We start from the raw sequence: 21,703 nt of genomic DNA, 5'->3' as shown, positions 1-21,703 counted from the left end.
GTCAAATCGCTGTACTATCCAGTTTTGGGCCTTTGGTATCTAAAAAAAAAGCAGTTTGAGTGTGTCGCTCACTGTTCAGCCGCAAATATCTCTATTTAAAAAAGTGTGGTATACCCCAGTAAACAATAACTGTGGTTTTGCCATCCCACGGTAAAAAATCTCTATTATTCAGGTTTTGGTATATTTTCCGTAAAGAAGAACAGTAGTGTCTCCTGACTGTTATGACACAAAAATATATCTGTTGAAAATAGTCTTGCGTAGGCCCGACATCCCAGTGTGGTTTCGCAGTACCACGGGTCAAATCGCTGTACTATCCAGTTTTGGGCCTTTGGTATCTAAAAAAAAAGCAGTTTGAGTGTGTCGCTCACTGTTCAGCCGCAAATATCTCTATTTAAAAAAGTGTGGTATACCCCAGTAAACAATAACTGTGGTTTTGCCATCCCACGGTAAAAAATCTCTATTATTCAGCTTTTGGTAGTTTTTTCCGTAAAGAAAAACAATAGTGTCTCATGACTGTTGTGACACAAAAATATATCTGTTGAAATAGTCTTGTGTAGGCCCGACATCCCAGTGTGGTTTCACAGTTCCACGGGTCAAATCGCTGTACTATCCAGTTTTGGGCCTTTGGTATCTAAAAAAAAAGCAGTTTGAGTGTGTCGCTCACTGTTCAGCCACAAATATCTCTATTTAAAAAAGTGTGCTATACCCCAGTAAACAATAACTGTGGTTTTGCCATCCCACGGTAAAAAATCTCTATTATTCAGGTTTTGGTATATTTTCCGTAAAGAAAAACAGTAGTGTCTCCTGACTGTTGTGACACAAAAATATATCTGTTGAAAATAGTCTTGTGTAGGCCCGACATCCCAGTGTGGTTTTGCAGTTCCACGGGTCAAATCACTGTACTATCCAGTTTTGGGCCTTTGGTATCTAACAAAAAAGCAGTTTGAGTGAGTCGCTCACTGTTCAGCCTCAAATATCTCTATTTAAAAAAATGTGGTATAGCCCAGTAAACAATAACTGTGGTTTTGCCATCCCATGGTAAAAAATCTCTATTATTCAGGTTTTGGTATATTTTCCGTAAAGAAAAACAGTAGTGTCTCCTGACTGTTGTGACACAAAAATATATCTGTTGAAAATAGTCTTGTGTAGGCCCGACATCCCAGTGTGGTTTCGCAGTACCACGGGTCAAATCGCTGTACTATCCAGTTTTGGGCCTTTGGTATCTAAAAAAAAAGCAGTTTGAGTGTGTCGCTCACTGTTCAGCCGCAAATATCTCTATTTAAAAAATTGTGGTATACCCCAGTAAACAATAACTGTGGTTTTGCCATCCCATGGTAAAAAATCTCTATTACTCAGGTTTTGGTATATTTTCCGTAAAGAAAAACAGTAGTGTCTCCTGACTGTTGTGACACAAAAATATATCTGTTGAAAATAGTCTTGTGTAGGCTCGACATCCCAGTGTGGTTTCGCAGTTCCACGGGTCAAATCGCTGTACTATCCAGTTTTGGGCCTTTGGTATCTAAAAAAAAAGCAGTTTGAGTGTGTCGCTCACTGTTCAGCCGCAAATATCTCTATTTAAAAAAGTGTGGTATACCCCAGTAAACAATAACTGTGGTTTTGCCATCCCACGGTAAAAAATCTCTATTATTCAGGTTTTGGTATATTTTCCGTAAAGAAAAACAGTAGTGTCTCCTGACTGTTGTGACTCAAAAATATATCTGTTGAAAATAGTCTTGCGTAGGCCCGACATCCCAGTGTGGTTTCGCAGTACCACGGGTCAAATCGCTGTACTATCCAGTTTTGGGCCTTTGGTATCTAAAAAAAAAGCAGTTTGAGTGTGTCGCTCACTGTTCAGCCGCAAATATCTCTATTTAAAAAAGTGTGGTATACCCCAGTAAATAATAACTGTGGTTTTGCCATCCCACGGTAAAAAATCTCTATTATTCAGCTTTTGGTAGTTTTTTCCGTAAAGAAAAACAATAGTGTCTCATGACTGTTGTGACACAAAAATATATCTGTTGAAATAGTCTTGTGTAGGCCCGACATCCCAGTGTGGTTTCACAGTTCCACGGGTCAAATCGCTGTACTATCCAGTTTTGGGCCTTTGGTATCTAAAAAAAAAGCAGTTTGAGTGTGTCGCTCACTGTTCAGCCGCAAATATCTCTATTTAAAAAAGTGTGCTATACCCCAGTAAACAATAACTGTGGTTTTGCCATCCCACGGTAAAAAATCTCTATTATTCAGGTTTTGGTATATTTTCCGTAAAGAAAAACAGTAGTGTCTCCTGACTGTTGTGACACAAAAATATATCTGTTGAAAATAGTCTTGTGTAGGCCCGACATCCCAGTGTGGTTTTGCAGTTCCACGGGTCAAATCACTGTACTATCCAGTTTTGGGCCTTTGGTATCTAACAAAAAAGCAGTTTGAGTGAGTCGCTCACTGTTCAGCCTCAAATATCTCTATTTAAAAAAGTGTGGTATAGCCCAGTAAACAATAACTGTGGTTTTGCCATCCCATGGTAAAAAATCTCTATTATTCAGGTTTTGGTATATTTTCCGTAAAGAAAAACAGTAGTGTCTCCTGACTGTTGTGACACAAAAATATATCTGTTGAAAATAGTCTTGTGTAGGCCCGACATCCCAGTGTGTTTTCGCAGTTCCATGGGTCAAATCGCTGTACTATCCAGTTTTGGGCCTTTGGTATCTAAAAAAAAAGCAGTTTGAGTGTGTCGCTCACTGTTCAGCCGCAAATATCTCTATTTAAAAAAGTGTGGTATACCCCAGTAAACAATAACTGTGGTTTTGCCATCCCACGGTAAAAAATCTCTATTATTCAGCTTTTGGTAGTTTTTTCCGTAAAGAAAAACAGTAGTGTCTCCTGACTGTTGTGACACAAAAATATACCTGTTGAAAATAGTCTTGTGTAGGCCCGACTTCCCAGTGTGATTTCGCAGTTCCACGGGTCAAATCGCTGTACTATCCAGTTTTGGGCCTTTGGTATCTAAAAAAAAAGCAGTTTGAGTGTGTCGCTCACTGTTCAGCCGCAAATATCTCTATTTAAAAAAGTGTGCTATACCCCAGTAAACAATAACTGTGGTTTTGCCATCCCACGGTAAAAAATCTCTATTATTCAGGTTTTGGTATATTTTCCGTAAAGAAAAACAGTAGTGTCTCCTGACTGTTGTGACACAAAAATATATCTGTTGAAAATAGTCTTGTGTAGGCCCGACATCCCAGTGTGGTTTCGCAGTTCCACGGGTCAAATCACTGTACTATCCAGTTTTGGGCCTTTGGTATCTAACAAAAAAGCAGTTTGAGTGAGTCGCTCACTGTTCAGCCTCAAATATCTCTATTTAAAAAAGTGTGGTATACCCCAGTAAACAATAACTGTGGTTTTGCCATCCCATGGTAAAAAATCTCTATTATTCAGGTTTTGGTATATTTTCCGTAAAGAAAAACAGTAGTGTCTCCTGACTGTTGTGACACAAAAACATACCTGTTGAAAATAGTCTTGTGTAGGCCCGACTTCCCAGTGTGGTTTCGCAGTTCCACGGGTCAAATCGCTGTACTATCCAGTTTTGGGCCTTTGGTATCTAAAAAAAAAGCAGTTTGAGTGTGTCGCTCACTGTTCATCTGCAAATATCTCTATTTAAAAAAGTGTGGTATACCCCAGTAAATAATAACTGTGGTTTTACCATCCCACGGTAAAAAATCTCTATTATTCAGCTTTTGGTAGTTTTTTCCGTAAAGAAAAACAGTAGTGTCTCCTGACTGTTGTGACACAAAAATATATCTGTTGAAAATAGTCTTGTGTAGGCCCGACATCCCAGTGTGGTTTCGCAGTTCCACGTCTCCAATCGCTGTACTATCCAGTTTTGGGCCTTTGGTATCTAAAAAAAAAGCAGTTTGAGTGTGTCGCTCACTGTTCAGCCGCAAATTTCTCTATTTAAAAAAGTGTGGTATACCCCAGTAAACAATAACTGTGGTTTTGCCATCCCACGGTAAAAAATCTCTATTACTCATGTTTTGGTATATTTTCCGTAAAGAAAAACAGTAGTGTCTCCTGACTGTTGTGACACAAAAATATATCTGTTGAAAATAGTCTTGTGTAGGCCCGACATCCCAGTGTGGTTTTGCAGTTCCAATGGTCAAATCGCTGTACTATCCAGTTTTGGGCCTTTGGTATCTGAAAAAAAAGCAGTTTGAGTGAGTCGCTCACTGTTCAGCCTCAAATATCTCTATTTTAAAAAGTGTGGTATACCCCAGTAAACAATAACTGTGGTTTTGCCATCCCATGGTAAAAAATCTCTATTATTCAGGTTTTGGTATATTTTCCGTAAAGAAAAACAGTAGTGTCTCCTGACTGTTGTGACACAAAAATATATCTGTTGAAAATAGTCTTGTGTAGGCCCGACATCCCAGTGTGGTTTCGCAGTTCCATGGGTCAAATCGCTGTACTATCCAGTTTTGGGCCTTTGGTGTCTAAAAAAAAAGCAGTTTGAGTGTGTCGCTCACTGTTCAGCCGCAAATTTCTCTATTTAAAAAAGTGTGGTATACCCCAGTAAACAATAACTGTGGTTTTGCCATCCCACGGTAAAAAATCTCTATTACTCATGTTTTGGTATATTTTCCGTAAAGAAAAACAGTAGTGTCTCCTGACTGTTGTGACACAAAAATATATCTGTTGAAAATAGTCTTGTGTAGGCCCGACATCCCAGTGTGGTTTTGCAGTTCCAATGGTCAAATCGCTGTACTATCCAGTTTTGGGCCTTTGGTATCTGAAAAAAAAGCAGTTTGAGTGAGTCGCTCACTGTTCAGCCTCAAATATCTCTATTTTAAAAAGTGTGGTATACCCCAGTAAACAATAACTGTGGTTTTGCCATCCCATGGTAAAAAATCTCTATTATTCAGGTTTTGGTATATTTTCCGTAAAGAAAAACAGTAGTGTCTCCTGACTGTTGTGACACAAAAATATATCTGTTGAAAATAGTCTTGTGTAGGCCCGACATCCCAGTGTGGTTTCGCAGTTCCATGGGTCAAATCGCTGTACTATCCAGTTTTGGGCCTTTGGTGTCTAAAAAAAAAGCAGTTTGAGTGTGTCGCTCACTGTTCAGCCGCAAATATCTCTATTTAAAAAAGTGTGGTATACCCCAGTAAACAATAACTGTGGTTTTGCCATCCCATGGTAAAAAATCTCTATTATTCAGCTTTTGGTAGTTTTTTCCGTAAAGAAAAACAGTAGTGTCTCCTGACTGTTGTGACACAAAAATATATCTGTTGAAAATAGTCTTGTGTAGGCCCGACATCCCAGTGTGGTTTCGCAGTTCCATGGGTCAAATCGCTGTACTATCCAGTCTTGGGCCTTTGGTATCTAAAAAAAAAGCAGTTTGAGTGTGTCGTTCACTGTTCAGCCGCAAATATCTAAATTTAAAAAAGTGTGGTATACCCCAGTAAACAATAACTGTGGTTTTGCCATCCCACAGTAAAAAATCTCTATTATTCAGCTTTTGGTAGTTTTTTCCGTAAAGAAAAACCGTAGTGTCTCCTGACTGTTGTGACACAAAAATTTACCTGTTGAAAATAGTCTTGTGTAGGCCCGACTTCCCAGTGTGGTTTCGCAGTTCCACGGGTCAAATCGCTGTACTATCCAGTTTTGGGCCTTTGGTATCTAAAAAAAAAGCAGTTTGAGTGTGTCGCTCACTGTTCAGCCGCAAATATCTCTATTTAAAAAAGTGTGGTATACCCCAGTAAACAATAACTGTGGTTTTGCCATCCCACGGTAAAAAATCTCTATTATTCAGGTTTTGGTATATTTTCCGTAAAGAAAAACAGTAGTGTCTCCTGACTGTTGTGACACAAAAATATATCTGTTGAAAATAGTCTTGTGTAGGCCCGACATCCCAGTGTGGTTTCGCAGTACCACGGTTCAAATCGCTGTACTATCCAGTTTTGGGCCTTTGGTATCTAAAAAAAAAGCAGTTTGAGTGTGTCGCTCACTGTTCAGCTGCAAATATCTCTATTTAAAAAAGTGTGGTATACCCCAGTAAACAATAACTGTGGTTTTGCCATCCCACGGTAAAAAATCTCTATTATTCAGCTTTTGGTAGTTTTTTCCGTAAAGAAAAACAGTAGTGTCTCCTGACTGTTGTGACACAAAAATATATCTGTTGAAAATAGTCTTGTGTAGGCCCGACATCCCAGTGTGGTTTCGCAGTTCCATGGGTCAAATCGCTGTACTATCCAGTCTTGGGCCTTTGGTATCTAAAAAAAAAGCAGTTTGAGTGTGTCGCTCACTGTTCAGCCGCAAATATCTCAATTTAAAAAAGTGTGGTATACCCCAGTAAACAATAACTGTGGTTTTGCCATCCCATGGTAAAAAATCTCTATTATTCAGGTTTTGGTATATTTTCCGTAAAGAAAAACAGTAGTGTCTCCTGACTGTTGTGACACAAAAATATATCTGCTGAAAATAGTCTTGTGTAGGCCCGACATCCCAGTGTGGTTTCGCAGTTCCATGGGTCAAATCGCTGTACTATCCAGTTTTGGGCCTTTGGTATCTAAAAAAAAAGCAGTTTGAGTGTGTCGCTCACTGTTCATCCGCAAATATCTCTATTTAAAAAAGTGTGGTATACCCCAGTAAACAATAACTGTGATTTTGCCATCCCACGGTAAAAAATCTCTATTATTCAGCTTTTGGTAGTTTTTTCCGTAAAGAAAAACAGTAGTGTCTCCTGACTGTTGTGACACAAAAATATATCTGTTGAAAATAGTCTTGTGTAGGCCCGACATCCCAGTGTGGTTGCGCAGTTCCATGGGTCAAATCGCTGTACTATCCAGTCTTGGGCCTTTGGTATCTAAAAAAAAAGCAGTTTGAGTGTGTCGCTCACTGTTCAGCCGCAAATATCTCTATTTAAAAAAGTGTGGTATACCCCAGTAAACAATAACTGTGGTTTTGCCATCTCACAGTAAAAAATCTCTATTATTCAGCTTTTGGTAGTTTTTTCCGTAAAGAAAAACCGTAGTGTCTCCTGACTGTTGTGACACAAAAATATACCTGTTGAAAATAGTCTTGTGTAGGCCCGACTTCCCAGTGTGGTTTCGCAGTTCCACGGGTCAAATCGCTGTACTATCCAGTTTTGGGCCTTTGGTATCTAAAAAAAAAGCAGTTTGAGTGTGTCGCTCACTGTTCAGACGCAAATATCTCTATTTAAAAAAGTGTGGTATACCCCAGTAAACAATAACTGTGGTTTTGCCATCCCATGGTAAAAAATCTCTATTACTCAGGTTTTGGTATATTTTCCGTAAAGAAAAACAGTAGTGTCTCCTGACTGTTGTGACACAAAAATATATCTGTTGAAAATAGTCTTGTGTAGGCCCGACATCCCAGTGTGGTTTCGCAGTTCCACGGGTCAAATCGCTGTACTATCCAATTTTTGGGCCTTTGGTATCTAAAAAAAAAGCAGTTTGAGTGTGTCGCTCACTGTTCAGCCGCAAATATCTCTATTTAAAAAGTGTGGTATACCCCAGTAAACAATAACTGTGGTTTTGCCATCCCACGGTAAAAAATCTCTATTATTCAGCTTTTGGTAGTTTTTTCCGTAAAGAAAAACAGTAGTGTCTCCTGACTGTTGTGACACAAAAATATATCTGTTGAAAATAGTCTTGTGTAGGCCCGACATCCCAGTGTGGTTTCGCAGTTCCATGGGTCAAATCGCTGTACTATCCAGTCTTGGGCCTTTGGTATCTAAAAAAAAAGCAGTTTGAGTGTGTCGCTCACTGTTCAGCCGCAAATATCTCTATTTAAAAAAGTGTGGTATACCCCAGTAAACAATAACTGTGGTTTTGCCATCCCACAGTAAAAAATCTCTATTATTCAGCTTTTGGTAGTTTTTTCCGTAAAGAAAAACCGTAGTGTCTCCTGACTGTTGTGACACAAAAATATACCTGTTGAAAATAGTCTTGTGTAGGCCCGACTTCCCAGTGTGGTTTCGCAGTTCCACGGGTCAAATCGCTGTACTATCCAGTTTTGGGCCTTTGGTATCTAAAAAAAAAGCAGTTTGAGTGTGTCGCTCACTGTTCAGCCGCAAATATCTCTATTTAAAAAAGTGTGGTATACCCCAGTAAACAATAACTGTGGTTTTGCCATCCCACGGTAAAAAATCTCTATTATTCAGGTTTTGGTATATTTTCCGTAAAGAAAAACAGTAGTGTCTCCTGACTGTTGTGACACAAAAATATATCTGTTGAAAATAGTCTTGTGTAGGCCCGACATCCCAGTGTGGTTTCGCAGTACCACGGGTCAAATCGCTGTACTATCCAGTTTTGAGCCTTTGGTATCTAAAAAAAAAGCAGTTTGAGTGTGTCGCTCACTGTTCATCCGTAAATATCTCTATTTAAAAAAGTGTGGTATACCCCAGTAAACAATAACTGTGGTTTTGCCATCCCATGGTAAAAAATCTCTATTACTCAGGTTTTGGTATATTTTCCGTAAAGAAAAACAGTAGTGTCTCCTGACTGTTGTGACACAAAAATATATCTGTTGAAAATAGTCTTGTGTAGGCCCGACATCCCAGTGTGGTTTCGCAGTTCCACGGGTCAAATCGCTGTACTATCCAGTTTTTGGGCCTTTGGTATCTAAAAAAAAAGCAGTTTGAGTGTGTCGCTCACTGTTCAGCCGCAAATATCTCTATTTAAAAAAGTGTGGTATACCCCAGTAAACAATAACTGTGGTTTTGCCACCCCACGGTAAAAAATCTCTATTATTCAGCTTTTGGTAGATTTTTCCGTAAAGTAAAACAGTAATGTCTCCTGACTGTTGTGACACAAAAATATATCTGTTGAAAATAGTCTTGTGTAGGCCCAACTTCCCAGTGTGGTTTCGCAGTTCCACGGGTCAAATCGCTGTACTATCCAGTTTTGGGCCTTTGGAATCTAAAAAAAAAAGCAGTTTGAGTGTGTCGCTCACTGTTCAGCCGCAAATATCTCTATTTAAAAAGTGTGGTATACCCCAATAAACAATAACTGTGGTTTTGCCATCCCACAGTAAAAAATCTCTATTATTCAGCTTTTGGTAGTTTTTTCCGTAAAGAAAACCGTATTGTCTCCTGACTGTTGTGACACAAAAATATACCATTTGAAAATAGTCTTGTGTAGGCCAGACTTCCCAGTGTGGTTTCGCAGTTCCACGGGTCAAATCGCTGTACTATCCAGTTTTGGGCCTTTGGTATCTAAAAAAAAAGCAGTTTGAGTGTGTCGCTCACTGTTCAGCCGCAAATATCTCTATTTAAAAAAGTGTGGTATACCCCAGTAAACAATAACTGTGGTTTCGCCATCCCACGGTAAAAAATCTCTATTATTCAGGTTTTGGTATATTTTCCGTAAAGAAAAACAGTAGTATCTCCTGACTGTTGTGACACAAAAATATATCTGTTGAAAATAGTCTTGCGTAGGCCCGACATCCCAGTGTGGTTTCGCAGTACCATGGGTCAAATCGCTGTACTAACCAGTTTTGGGCCTTTGGTATCTAAAAAAAAAGCAGTTTGAGTGTGTCGCTCACTGTTCAGCCGCAAATATCTCTATTTAAAAAAGTGTGGTATACCCCAGTAAATAATAACTGTGGTTTTGCCATCCCACGGTAAAAAATCTCTATCATTCAGCTTTTGGTAGTTTTTTCCGTAAAGAAAAACAATAGTGTCTCCTGACTGTTGTGACACAAAACTATATCTGTTGAAATATTCTTGTGTAGGCCCGACATCCCAGTGTGGTTTCGCAGTTCCACGGGTCAAATCGCTGTACTATCCAGTTTTGGGCCTTTGGTATCTAAAAAAAAAGCAGTTTAAGTGTGTCGCTCACTGTTCAGCCGCAAATATGTCTATTTAAAAAAGTGTGGTATACCCCAGTAAACAATAACTGTGGTTTTGCCATCCCACGGTAAAAAATCTCTATTATTCAGGTTTTGGTATATTTTCCGTAAAGAAAAACAGTAGTGTCTCCTGACTGTTGTGACACAAAAATATATCTGTTGAAAATAGTCTTGTGTAGGCCCGACATCCCAGTGTGGTTTCGCAGTTCCACGGGTCAAATCGCTGTACTATCCAGTTTTTGGGCCTTTGGTATCTAAAAAAAAGCAGTTTGAGTGTGTCGCTCACTGTTCAGCCGCAAATATCTCTATTTAAAAAAGTGTGGTATACCCCAGTAAACAATAACTGTGGTTTTGCCATCCCACGGTAAAAAATCTCTATTATTCAGCTTTTGGTAGTTTTTTCCATAAAGAAAAACAGTAGTGTCTCCTGACTGTTGTGACACAAAAATATATCTGTTGAAAATAGTCTTGTGTAGGCCCGACATCCCAGTGTGGTTTCGCAGTTCCATGGGTCAAATCGCTGTACTATCCAGTCTTGGGCCTTTGGTATCTAAAAAAAAAGCAGTTTGAGTGTGTCGCTCACTGTTCAGCCGCAAATATCTCTATTTAAAAAAGTGTGGTATACCCCAGTAAACAATAACTGTGGTTTTGCCATCCCACAGTAAAAAATCTCTATTATTCAGCTTTTGGTAGTTTTTTCCGTAAAGAAAAACCGTAGTGTCTCCTGACTGTTGTGACACAAAAATATACCTGTTGAAAATAGTCTTGTGTAGGCCTGACTTCCCAGTGTGGTTTCGCAGTTCCACGGGTCAAATCGCTGTACTATCCAGTTTTGGACCTTTGGTATCTAAAAAAAAAGCAGTTTGAGTGTGTCGCTCACTGTTCAGCCGCAAATATCTCTATTTAAAAAAGTGTGGTATACCCCAGTAAACAATAACTGTGGTTTTGCCATCCCATGGTAAAAAATCTCTATTATTCAGGTTTTGGTATATTTTCCGTAAAGAAAAACAGTAGTGTCTCCTGACTGTTGTGACACAAAAATATATCTGTTGAAAATAGTCTTGTGTAGGCCCGACATCCCAGTGTGGTTTCGCAGTACCATGGGTCAAATCGCTGTACTATCCAGTTTTGAGCCTTTGGTATCTAAAAAAAAAGCAGTTTGAGTGTGTCGCTCACTGTTCAGCCGTAAATATCTCTATTTAAAAAAGTGTGGTATACCCCAGTAAATAATAACTGTGGTTTTGCCATCCCACGGTAAAAAATCTCTATTATTCAGCTTTTGGTAGTTTTTTCCGTAAAGAAAAACAGTTGTGTCTCCTGACTGTTGTGACACAAAAATATAACTGTTGAAAATAGTCTTGTGTAGGCCCGACATCCCAGTGTGGTTTCGCAGTTCCACGGGTCAAATCGCTGTACTATCCAGTTTTGGGCCTTTGGTATCTAAAAAAAAAGCAGTTTGAGTATGTCGCTCACTGTTCAGCCGCAAATATCTCTATTTAAAAAAGTGTGGTATACCCCAGTAAACAATAACTGTGGTTTTGCCATCCCATGGTAAAAAATCTCTATTACTCAGGTTTTGGTATATTTTCCGTAAAGAAAAACAGTAGTATCTCCTGACTGTTGTGACACAAAAATATATCTGTTGAAAATAGTCTTGTGTAGGCCCGACATCCCAGTGTGGTTTCGCAGTTCCACGGGTCAAATCGCTGTACTATCCAGTTTTTGGGCCTTTGGTATCTAAAAAAAAAGCAGTTTGAGTGTGTCGCTCACTGTTCAGCCGCAAATATCTCTATTTAAAAAAGTGTGGTATACCCCAGTAAACAATAACTGTGGTTTTGCCATCCCACGGTAAAAAATCTCTATTATTCAGCTTTTGGTAGATTTTTCCGTAAAGTAAAACAGTAATGTCTCCTGACTGTTGTGACACAAAAATATATCTGTTGAAAATAGTCTTCTGTAGGCCCAACTTCCCAGTGTGGTTTCGCAGTTCCACGGGTCAAATCGCTGAACTATCCAGTTTTGGGCCTTTGGTATCTAAAAAAAAAAGCAGTTTGAGTGTGTCGCTCCCTGTTCAGCCGCAAATATCTCTATTTAAAAAGTGTGGTATACCCCAGTAAACAATAACTGTGGTTTTGCCATCCCATGGTAAAAAATCTCTATTATTCAGGTTTTGGTAAATTTTACGTAAAGAAAAACAGTAGTGTCTCCTGACTGTTGTGACACAAAAATATATCTGTTGAAAATAGTCTTGTGTAGGCCCGACATCCCAGTGTGGTTTCGCAGTTCCACGGGTCAAATCGCTGTACTATCCAGTTTTGGGCCTTTGGTATCTAAAAAAAAAGCAGTTTGAGTGTGTCGCTCACTGTTCAGCCGCAAATATCTCTATTTAAAAAAGTGTGGTATACCCCAGTAAACAATAACTGTGGTTTTGCCATCCCACGGTAAAAAATCTCTATTATTCAGCTTTTGGTATATTTTCCGTAAAGAAAAACAGTAGTGTCTCCTGACTGTTGTGACACAAAAATATATCTGTTGAAAATAGTCTTGTGTAGGCCCGACATCCCAGTGTGGTTTCGCAGTTCCACGGGTCAAATCACTGTACTATCCAGTTTTGGGCCTTTGGTATCTAAAAAAAAAGCAGTTTGAGTGAGTCGCTCACTGTTCAGCCTCAAATATCTCTTTTTAAAAAAGTGTGGTATACCCCAGTAAACAATAACTGTGGTTTTGCCATCCCATGGTAAAAAATCTCTATTATTCAGGTTTTGGTATATTTTCCGTAAAGAAAAACAGTAGTGTCTCCTGACTGTTGTGACACAAAAATATATCTGTTGAAAATAGTCTTGTGTAGGCCCGACATCCCAGTGTGGTTTCGCAGTTCCATGGGTCAAATCGCTGTACTATCCAGTCTTGGGCCTTTGGTATCTAAAAAAAAAGCAGTTTGAGTGTGTCGCTCACTGTTCAGCCACAAATATCTCTATTTAAAAAAGTGTGGTATACCCCAGGAAACAATAACTGTGGTTTTGCCATCCCACAGTAAAAAATCTCTATTATTCAGCTTTTGGTAGTTTTTTCCGTAAAGAAAACCGTAGTGTCTACTGACTGTTGTGACACAAAAACATACCTGTTGAAAATAGTCTTGTGTAGGCCCGACTTCCCAGTGTGGTTTCGCAGTTCCACGGGTCAAATCGCTGTACTATCCAGTTTTGGGCCTTTGGTATCTAAAAAAAAAGCAGTTTGAGTGAGTCGCTCACTGTTCAGCCTCAAATATCTCTATTTAAAAAGTGTGGTATACCCCAGTAAACAATAACTGTGGTTTTGCCATCCCATGGTAAAAAATCTCTATTATTCAGGTTTTGGTATATTTTCCGTAAAGAAAAACAGTAGTGTCTCCTGACTGTTGTGACACAAAAATATATCTGTTGAAAATAGTCTTGTGTAGGCCCGACATCCCAGTGTGGTTTCGCAGTTCCATGGGTCAAATCGCTGTACTATCCAGTTTTGGGCCTTTGGTATCTAAAAAAAAAGCAGTTTGAGTGTGTCGCTCACTGTTCAGCCGCAAATATCTCTATTTAAAAAAGTGTGGTATACCCCAGTAAACAATAACTGTGGTTTTGCCATCCCACGGTAAAAAATCTCTATTATTCAGCTTTTGGTAGTTTTTTCCGTAAAGAAAAACAGTAGTGTCTCCTGACTGTTGTGACACAAAAATATAACTGTTGAAAATAGTCTTGTGTAGGCCCGACATCCCAGTGTGGTTTCGCAGTTCCACGGGTCAAATCGCTGTACTATCCAGTTTTGGGCCTTTGGTATCTAAAAAAAAAGCAGTTTGAGTATGTCGCTCACTGTTCAGCCGCAAATATCTCTATTTAAAAAAGTGTGGTATACCCCAGTAAACAATAACTGTGGTTTTGCCATCCCATGGTAAAAAATCTCTATTACTCAGGTTTTGGTATATTTTCCGTAAAGAAAAACAGTAGTATCTCCTGACTGTTGTGACACAAAAATATATCTGTTGAAAATAGTCTTGTGTAGACCCGACATCCCAGTGTGGTTTCGCAGTTCCACGGGTCAAATCGCTGTACTATCCAGTTTTTGGGCCTTTGGTATCTAAAAAAAAAGCAGTTTGAGTGTGTCGCTCACTGTTCAGCCGCAAATATCTCTATTTAAAAAAGTGTGGTATACCCCAGTAAACAATAACTGTGGTTTTGCCATCCCACGGTAAAAAATCTCTATTATTCAGCTTTTGGTAGATTTTTCCGTAAAGTAAAACAGTAATGTCTCCTGACTGTTGTGACACAAAAATATATCTGTTGAAAATAGTCTTCTGTAGGCCCAACTTCCCAGTGTGGTTTCGCAGTTCCACGGGTCAAATCGCTGAACTATCCAGTTTTGGGCCTTTGGTATCTAAAAAAAAAAGCAGTTTGAGTGTGTCGCTCCCTGTTCAGCCGCAAATATCTCTATTTAAAAAGTGTGGTATACCCCAGTAAACAATAACTGTGGTTTTGCCATCCCATGGTAAAAAATCTCTATTATTCAGGTTTTGGTATATTTTACGTAAAGAAAAACAGTAGTGTCTCCTGACTGTTGTGACACAAAAATATATCTGTTGAAAATAGTCTTGTGTAGGCCCGACATCCCAGTGTGGTTTCGCAGTTCCACGGGTCAAATCACTGTACTATCCAGTTTTGGGCCTTTGGTATCTAAAAAAAAAGCAGTTTGAGTGAGTCCCTCACTGTTCAGCCTCAAATATCTCTATTTAAAAAAGTGTGGTATACCCCAGTAAACAATAACTGTGGTTTTGCCATCCCATGGTAAAAAATCTCTATTATTCAGGTTTTGGTATATTTTACGTAAAGAAAAACAGTAGTGTCTCCTGACTGTTGTGACACAAAAATATATCTGTTGAAAATAGTCTTGTGTAGGCCCGACATCCCAGTGTGGTTTCGCAGTTCCATGGGTCAAATCGCTGTACTATCCAGTTTTGGGCCTTTGGTATCTAAAAAAAAAGCAGTTTGAGTGTGTCGCTCACTGTTCAGCCGCAAATATCTCTATTTAAAAAAGTGTGGTATACCCCAGTAAACAATAACTGTGGTTTTGCCATCCCACGGTAAAAAATCTCTATTATTCAGCTTTTGGTATATTTTCCGTAAAGAAAAACAGTAGTGTCTCCTGACTGTTGTGACACAAAAATATATCTGTTGAAAATAGTCTTGTGTAGGCCCGACATCCCAGTGTGGTTTCGCAGTTCCACGGGTCAAATCACTGTACTATCCAGTTTTGGGCCTTTGGTATCTAAAAAAAAAGCAGTTTGAGTGAGTCGCTCACTGTTCAGCCTCAAATATCTCTTTTTAAAAAAGTGTGGTATACCCCAGTAAACAATAACTGTGGTTTTGCCATCCCATGGTAAAAAATCTCTATTATTCAGGTTTTGGTATATTTTCCGTAAAGAAAAACAGTAGTGTCTCCTGACTGTTGTGACACAAAAATATATCTGTTGAAAATAGTCTTGTGTAGGCCCGACATCCCAGTGTGGTTTCGCAGTTCCATGGGTCAAATCGCTGTACTATCCAGTCTTGGGCCTTTGGTATCTAAAAAAAAAGCAGTTTGAGTGTGTCGCTCACTGTTCAGCCACAAATATCTCTATTTAAAAAAGTGTGGTATACCCCAGGAAACAATAACTGTGGTTTTGCCATCCCACAGTAAAAAATCTCTATTATTCAGCTTTTGGTAGTTTTTTCCGTAAAGAAAACCGTAGTGTCTACTGACTGTTGTGACACAAAAACATACCTGTTGAAAATAGTCTTGTGTAGGCCCGACTTCCCAGTGTGGTTTCGCAGTTCCACGGGTCAAATCGCTGTACTATCCAGTTTTGGGCCTTTGGTATCTAAAAAAAAAGCAGTTTGAGTGAGTCGCTCACTGTTCAGCCTCAAATATCTCTATTTAAAAAGTGTGGTATACCCCAGTAAACAATAACTGTGGTTTTGCCATCCCATGGTAAAAAATCTCTATTATTCAGGTTTTGGTATATTTTCCGTAAAGAAAAACAGTAGTGTCTCCTGACTGTTGTGACACAAAAATATATCTGTTGAAAATAGTCTTGTGTAGGCCCGACATCCCAGTGTGGTTTCGCAGTTCCATGGGTCAAATCGCTGTACTATCCAGTTTTGGGCCTTTGGTATCTAAAAAAAAAGCAGTTTGAGTGTGTCGCTCACTGTTCAGCCGCAAATATCTCTATTTAAAAAAGTGTGGTATACCCCAGTAAACAATAACTGTGGTTTTGCCATCCCACGGTAAAAAATCTCTATTATTCAGCTTTTGGTAGTTTTTTCCGTAAAGAAAAACAGTAGTGTCTCCTGACTGTTGTGACACAAAAATATATCTGTTGAAAATAGTCTTGTGTAGGCCCTACATCCCAGTGTGGTTTCGCAGTTCCATGGGTCAAATCGCTGTACTATCCAGTTTTGGGCCTTTGGTATCTTAAAAAAAAAGCAGTTTGAGTGAGGCGCTCACTGTTCAGCCTCAAATATCTCTATTTAAAAAAGTGTGGTATACCCCAGTAAACAATAACTGTGGTTTTGCCATCCCATGGTAAAAAATCTCTATTATTCAGGTTTTTGTATATTTTAAATAAAGAAAAACAGTAGTGTCTCATGACTGTTGTGACACAAAAATATATCTGTTGAAAATAGTCTTGTGTAGGCCCGACATCCCAGTGTGGTTTCGCAGTTCCATGGCTCAAATCGCTGTACTATCCAGTTTTGGGCCTTTGGTATCTAAAAAAAAAGCAGTTTGAGTGTGTCGCTCACTGTTCAGCCGCAAATATCTCTATTTAAAAAAGTGTGGTATACCCCAGTAAACAATAACTGTGGTTTTGCCATCCCACGGTAAAAATCTCTATTACTCAGGTTTTGGTATATTTTCCGTAAAGAAAAACAGTAGTGTCTCCTGACTGTTGTGACAAAAAAATATATCTGTTGAAAATAGTCTTGTGTAGGCCCGACATCCCAGTGTGGTTTCGCAGTTCCACGGGTCAAATCGCTGTACTATCCAGTTTTGGGCCTTTGGTATCTAAAAAAAAAGCAGTTTGAGTGAGTCGCTCACTGTTCAGCCTCAAATATCTCTATTTAAAAAAGTGTGGTATACCCCAGTAAACAATAACTGTGGTTTTGCCATCCCATGGTAAAAAATCTCTATTATTCAGGTTTTGGTATATTTTCCGTAAAGAAAAACAGTAGTGTCTCCTGACTGTTGTGACACAAAAATATATCTGTTGAAAATAGTCTTGTGTAGGCGCGACATCCCAGTGTGGTTTCGCAGTTCCATGGGTCAAATCGCTGTACTATCCAGTTTTGGGCCTTTGGTATCTAAAAAAAAAGCAGTTTGAGTGTGTCGCTCACTGTTCAGCCGCAAATATCTCTATTTAAAAAAGTGTGGTATACCCCAGTAAACAATAACTGTGGTTTTGCCATCCCACGGTAAAAAATCTCTATTATTCAGCTTTTGGTAGTTTTTTCCGTAAAGAAAAACAGTAGTGTCTCCTGACTGTTGTGACACAAAAATATATCTGTTGAAAATAGTCTTGTGTAGGCCCGACATCCCAGTGTGGTTTCGCAGTTCCATGGGTCAAATCGCTGTACTATCCAGTTTTGGGCCTTTGGTATCTAAAAAAAAAGCAGTTTGAGTGTGTCGCTCACTGTTCAGCCGCAAATATCTCTATTTAAAAAAGTGTGGTATACCCCAGTAAACAATAACTGTGGTTTTGCCATCCCACGGTAAAAAATCTCTATTATTCAGGTTTTGGTATATTTTCCGTAAAGAAAAACAGTAGTGTCTCCTGACTGTTGTGACACAAAAATATATCTGTTGAAAATAGTCTTGTGTAGGCGCGACATCCCAGTGTGGTTTCGCAGTTCCATGGGTCAAATCGCTGTACTATCCAGTTTTGGGCCTTTGGTATCTAAAAAAAAAGCAGTTTGAGTGTGTCGCTCACTGTTCAGCCGCAAATATCTCTATTTAAAAAAGTGTGGTATACCCCAGTAAACAATAACTGTGGTTTTGCCATCCCACGGTAAAAAATCTCTATTATTCAGCTTTTGGTAGTTTTTTCCGTAAAGAAAAACAGTAGTGTCTCCTGACTGTTGTGACACAAAAATATATCTGTTGAAAATAGTCTTGTGTAGGCCCGACATCCCAGTGTGGTTTCGCAGTTCCATGGGTCAAATCGCTGTACTATCCAGTTTTGGGCCTTTGGTATCTAAAAAAAAAGCAGTTTGAGTGTGTCGCTCACTGTTCAGCCGCAAATATCTCTATTTAAAAAAGTGTGGTATACCCCAGTAAACAATAACTGTGGTTTTGCCATCCCACGGTAAAAAATCTCTATTATTCAGCTTTTGGTATATTTTCCGTAAAGAAAAACAGTAGTGTCTCCTGACTGTTGTGACACAAAAATATATCTGTTGAAAATAGTCTTGTGTAGGCCCGACATCCCAGTGTGGTTTCGCAGTTCCACGGGTCAAATCACTGTACTATCCAGTTTTGGGCCTTTGGTATCTAAAAAAAAAGCAGTTTGAGTGAGTCGCTCACTGTTCAGCCTCAAATATCTCTATTTAAAAAAGTGTGGTATACCCCAGTAAACAATAACTGTGGTTTTGCCATCCCATGGTAAAAAATCTCTATTATTCAGGTTTTGGTATATTTTCCGTAAAGAAAAACAGTAGTGTCTCCTGACTGTTGTGACATAAAAATATATCTGTTGAAAATAGTCTTGTGTAGGCCCGACATCCCAGTGTGGTTTCGCAGTTCCATGGGTCAAATCGCTGTACTATCCAGTCTTGGGCCTTTGGTATCTAAAAAAAAAGCAGTTTGAGTGTGTCGCTCACTGTTCAGCCACAAATATCTCTATTTAAAAAAGTGTGGTATACCCCAGGAAACAATAACTGTGGTTTTGCCATCCCACAGTAAAAAATCTCTATTATTCAGCTTTTGGTAGTTTTTTCCGTAAAGAAAACCGTAGTGTCTACTGACTGTTGTGACACAAAAACATACCTGTTGAAAATAGTCTTGTGTAGGCCCGACTTCCCAGTGTGGATTCGCAGTTCCACGGGTCAAATCGCTGTACTATCCAGTTTTGGGCCTTTGGTATCTAAAAAAAAAGCAGTTTGAGTGAGTCGCTCACTGTTCAGCCTCAAATATCTCTATTTAAAAAGTGTGGTATACCCCAGTAAACAATAACTGTGGTTTTGCCATCCCATGGTAAAAAATCTCTATTATTCAGGTTTTGGTATATTTTCCGTAAAGAAAAACAGTAGTGTCTCCTGACTGTTGTGACACAAAAATATATCTGTTGAAAATAGTCTTGTGTAGGCCCGACATCCCAGTGTGGTTTCGCAGTTCCATGGGTCAAATCGCTGTACTATCCAGTTTTGGGCCTTTGGTATCTAAAAAAAAAGCAGTTTGAGTGTGTCGCTCACTGTTCAGCCGCAAATATCTCTATTTAAAAAAGTGTGGTATACCCCAGTAAACAATAACTGTGGTTTTGCCATCCCACGGTAAAAAATCTCTATTATTCAGCTTTTGGTAGTTTTTTCCGTAAAGAAAAACAGTAGTGTCTCCTGACTGTTGTGACACAAAAATATATCTGTTGAAAATAGTCTTGTGTAGGCCCTACATCCCAGTGTGGTTTCGCAGTTCCATGGGTCAAATCGCTGTACTATCCAGTTTTGGGCCTTTGGTATCTTAAAAAAAAAGCAGTTTGAGTGAGGCGCTCACTGTTCAGCCTCAAATATCTCTATTTAAAAAAGTGTGGTATACCCCAGTAAACAATAACTGTGGTTTTGCCATCCCATGGTAAAAAATCTCTATTATTCAGGTTTTTGTATATTTTCCATAAAGAAAAACAGTAGTGTCTCATGACTGTTGTGACACAAAAATATATCTGTTGAAAATAGTCTTGTGTAGGCCCGACATCCCAGTGTGGTTTCGCAGTTCCATGGCTCAAATCGCTGTACTATCCAGTTTTGGGCCTTTGGTATCTAAAAAAAAAGCAGTTTGAGTGTGTCGCTCACTGTTCAGCCGCAAATATCTCTATTTAAAAAAGTGTGGTATACCCCAGTAAACAATAACTGTGGTTTTGCCATCCCACGGTAAAAATCTCTATTACTCAGGTTTTGGTATATTTTCCGTAAAGAAAAACAGTAGTGTCTCCTGACTGTTGTGACACAAAAATATATCTGTTGAAAATAGTCTTGTGTAGGCCCGACATCCCAGGGTGGTTTCGCAGTTCCACGGGTCAAATCGCTGTACTATCCAGTTTTGGGCCTTTGGTATCTAAAAAAAAAGCAGTTTGAGTGAGTCGCTCACTGTTCAGCCTCAAATATCTCTATTTAAAAAAGTGTGGTATACCCCAGTAAACAATAACTGTGGTTTTGCCATCCCATGGTAAAAAATCTCTATTATTCAGGTTTTGGTATATTTTCCGTAAAGAAAAACAGTAGTGTCTCCTGACTGTTGTGACACAAAAATATATCTGTTGAAAATAGTCTTGTGTAGGCGCGACATCCCAGTATGGTTTCGCAGTTCCATGGGTCAAATCGCTGTACTATCCAGTTTTGGGCCTTTGGTATCTAAAAAAAAAGCAGTTTGAGTGTGTCGCTCACTGTTCAGCCGCAAATATCTCTATTTAAAAAAGTGTGGTATACCCCAGTAAACAATAACTGTGGTTTTGCCATCCCACGGTAAAAAATCTCTATTATTCAGCTTTTGGTAGTTTTTTCCGTAAAGAAAAACAGTAGTGTCTCCTGACTGTTGTGACACAAAAATATATCTGTTGAAAATAGTCTTGTGTAGGCCCGACATCCCAGTGTGGTTTCGCAGTTCCATGGGTCAAATCGCTGTACTATCCAGTCTTGGGCCTTTGGTATCTAAAAAAAAAGCAGTTTGAGTGTGTCGCTCACTGTTCAGCCGCAAATATCTCTATTTAAAAAAGTGTGGTATACCCCAGTAAATAATAACTGTGGTTTTGCCATCCCACGGTAAAAAATCTCTATTATTCAGCTTTTGGTAGTTTTTTACGTGAAGAAAAACAGTAGTGTCTCCTGACTGTTGTGACACAAAAATATATCTGTTGAAAATAGTCTTGTGTAGGCACGACATCCCAGTGTGGTTTCGCAGTTCCACGGGTCAAATCGCTGTACTATCCAGTTTTGGGCCTTTGGTATCTAAAAAAAAAGCAGTTTGAGTGAGTCGCTCACTGTTCAGCCTCAAATATCTCTATTTAAAAAAGTGTGGTATACCCCAGTAAACAATAACTGTGGTTTTGCCATCCCATGGTAAAAAATCTCTATTATTCAGGTTTTGCTATATTTTCCGTAAAGAAAAACAGTAGTGTCTCCTGACTGTTGTGACACAAAAATATATCTGTTGAAAATAGTCTTGTGTAGGCCCGACATCCCAGTGTGGTTTTGCAGTTCCATGGGTCAAATCGCTGTACTATCCAGTCTTGGGCCTTTGGTATCTAAAAAAAAAGCAGTTTGAGTGTGTCGCTCACTGTTCAGCCGCAAATATCTCTATTTAAAAAAGTGTGGTATACCCCAGGAAACAATAACTGTGGTTTTGCCATCCCACAGTAAAAATCTCTATTATTCAGCTTTTGGTAGTTTTTTCCGTAAAGAAAACCGTAGTGTCTACTGACTGTTGTGACACAAAAACATACCTGTTGAAAATAGTCTTGTGTAGGCCCGACTTCCCAGTGTGGTTTCGCAGTTCCACGGGTCAAATCGCTGTACTATCCAGTTTTGGGCCTTTGGTATCTAAAAAAAAAGCAGTTTGAGTGTGTCGCTCACTG

This window comes from Phyllobates terribilis, unplaced genomic scaffold, assembly GCF_046119375.1.
Source record: "Phyllobates terribilis strain yellow unplaced genomic scaffold, ASM4611937v1 Scaffold_4__5_contigs__length_816908805, whole genome shotgun sequence".
Classification (NCBI taxonomy): Eukaryota; Metazoa; Chordata; class Amphibia; order Anura; family Dendrobatidae; genus Phyllobates; species Phyllobates terribilis.
Note: the sequence above shows the minus strand (reverse complement) of the source record.